Here is a 2,978-nt window from a genome sequence, read left to right as displayed (position 1 = left end):
AAGCGGAGTTGATTGCGTGCCTAGAGATAGGGTGACAAGATTTTGCTGGATTAGGGTGAAACCTAATAAGGGAATCCATAGATAGAGTTAATGCAATTCTAGGGTGTTAATTAGAAAGGGATTTCAATTATTCAACCTAGGGTTATACGTTATTAGTCTCGAGAGAGATAATAATATAACTTAGGGATTTCTACGGATCAAGTCAAATGAATAAATCGTCTGATTCAGAGTCAAATAACAAGTGAAGTCTAGGTGGATTTTTCCTTAGGTATTGTCTTAATCAATCGAATTTTCTAAAAAGTATTTTCCCAAATTTTCTATCTGTGCATTCTTAGTTTAGTAATTAGTTCAGATAACCAAACCTCTTAATTTTTAGGCTAGATAATAAAAAGAAAGTAAATACTAGTACTCGTGGTTCCTTTGGGTTCGACAAATTCGGTCTTGCTAAACTATACTATTGTTCGATAGGTACACTTGCTTTAATCGTGATAATAAGTTAGTATCAAGAATGATTCATTCATAAATCTTTAAAACCTGTCGCGAAAATCACGTATCAAGTTTTTGGTGCAGTTGCCGGGAAACTAGGATATTAGGAACACTCGATTTTTATTACTTTAGCCATTTTACTTTTATTGCAATTTAATTTTTTATTTTATTTTCTAATTCTTCATTTATTTTCTTCTGACAGGTTTTTCTAGTTTATGACCAGAAGAAACCCGTTAGGACCATTACTTTTTTACAGTGAGATCGACCTCACAGTTTGTAAAAACTGAAGAGAAAGAAGGTGAAGCCTAAGATACACAGAGGATGAGCAAGAGGACGATACTTCAACCACAGCCGAGGAGATGGATGAAAACCAAGAAAATCCGCTACCTCCTGCGACTGCTGCTGATCTAGTAAATCAGAATCTTGCTCCACGCACTATGTATGATTATGCTAAACCTAATTTAATAGGAACTGGGTCAAGTATAGTTAGACTTGCTATTGCTGTAAATAATTTTGAACTGAAACCTAACATAATTCAAATGATACAACAGTTTGTTCAGTTTGATGGTTTGCAGGATGAGGATCCAAACGCTCACTTGGCAAATTTTTTAGAGTTCTGCGACACTTTTAAAATTAATGGCGTTTCTGATGATTCCATTCGCCTTCGGTTATTCCCTTTTTCATTGAGAAACAAAGCTAAACAGTGGTTGAACTCGTTACCACGAGGGTCAATCACTACTTGGGAACAAATGATCGAAAAGTTTTTATTAAAATATTTTCCACCGGCTAAAACAACCAAATTACGTAATGATATCTCCTCTTTTGTGCAGATGGATTTAGAAGCACTCTACGATGCATGGGAGAGATACAATGACCTTTTACGAAGATGCCCTCAACATGGGATACCACTCTAGCTATAGGTTCAAACGTTTCATAATGGCCTAAATCCTTCGACTCAACGATGATTGACACAGCCGCTGGCGGAACTATCACTAGTAAGACACCTGAGGGGGCTTACGAATTTATTGAGGAGATGTCACTGAATAACTATCAGTTGCAAGTTATGAGGACAAAGCCGATGAAAGCAGCCGGTGTTTTCAACCTCGATGTGGTTACTATGATATCTAACCAAGTAGAACTCTTAAATAAAAAGATTGACGGTTTGTATGGTTCTACTCAGGTACATCTAGTGATAAGGTATTATTCGAATGGAGGAGGAGCATGCAAGGAATATCAACCCTTCAACCCTTGCATCAAGGAGGAACAAGTCCAATATATGGGTAACAATAAATCTAGACCCCAAAATAACCCGTATAGTAACACTTATAATGCAGGTTGGAAGAACCATCCCAATTTCTTGTGGGGCGTTCAAGGAAATCAAAGGCAACAACATTCTTCGGGTTTTCAACAACCACCTTACCAGTAGGAAAAGAAGCTGAACCTTGAGAAGATGTTAACATAATTCATCTCGATGTCAGAAACTCATTTCTAGAATTTCGAGATAGCCCTTAAGAATCAACAAGCGTCAATCCAAGGGCTCGAAACTCAAATAGGCCAACTCGCCAAACTAATTTCTGAACGACCACAAGGTAGTTTTTCAAGTAACACTGAATCTAAACCAAGTGAGAAAATCAATACAATTACCATCCAAGACGAGGAAGGGTTAGCTGCACCTGAACCAGAACCGACGCAAGAAACTGTGGTAAGTAAAGGTAAGGGTGAGGTGGACCACAATGACCAGAAACTGGTAAGTAAAGAATACAAACCTCGTGTGCCATACCCAAACGCGACAAGGAAAGACCGCACAGAAGAACAATTTGATAAATTCCTCAAATTATTAAAAAAGTTACATATTAACTTACCGTTTATTGAAGCTCTTTCGCAGATGCCAAACGCAATCAAATTCTTAAAGGAGCTTTTAAAAAATAAAAGAAAGTTGGATGACACGTCGCATGTGGAGTTGAATGCAGTTTGCTCAGTCATTCTATAAAATAAGCTACCCAACAAATTGAAAGATTCAGGGAGTTTTACGATTCCTTGTTTAATTAGTAGTTTAGATGTTCATAATGCATTGATTGACTTAGGGGCAAGCATTAATGTTATGCCTTATAAAATGTTTAAACAGCTAGGTCTTGGGAAACCCAAACAAACTAGGATGAGCATTCAATTAGCTGATAAAACCATTAGATATCCTAGGGGTATCATTGAAGATGTTTTTGTTAAGATCGATAAATTTATATACTTAGTAGACTTTGTTGTTCTAGACATGGAAGAGGATAGTAATGCACCTTTGATTTTAGGATGACCCTTTTTAGCAACTGCTAGAACCATTATTGATGTTGGTACAGATGAACTCACACTTCGTGTAGGAGACGAAACAATCACCTTTCAAGCTCGTAATTCGAGTAACACATCAAAAATTGAAGGTGGTTGTATAAATCATTCTACTAGTACTGATCATGTGGTGAAACCCTCTGTGTAGGAAACAGTTT

At 37.0% G+C, this 2,978-nt stretch overlaps 1 non-coding gene across 1 annotated transcript; it reads right to left on the bottom strand.

Moving 5' to 3' along the window:
• Positions 1-1,283: 1,283 nt before the first annotated feature.
• On the bottom strand, positions 1,284-1,390 carry LOC121231258 (small nucleolar RNA R71). Its single transcript, XR_005929322.1, has one exon. It is a non-coding gene; the product is annotated as a small nucleolar RNA R71 (small nucleolar RNA).
• Between the last annotated feature and the right edge of the window lie 1,588 nt (positions 1,391-2,978).

This window comes from Gossypium hirsutum, chromosome A06 (genome assembly GCF_007990345.1).
Source record: "Gossypium hirsutum isolate 1008001.06 chromosome A06, Gossypium_hirsutum_v2.1, whole genome shotgun sequence".
NCBI lineage: Eukaryota > Viridiplantae > Streptophyta > Magnoliopsida > Malvales > Malvaceae > Gossypium > Gossypium hirsutum.
The sequence above is the reverse complement of the archived record's forward strand: the minus strand, read 5'-3'. Positions and strand labels throughout refer to the sequence as shown.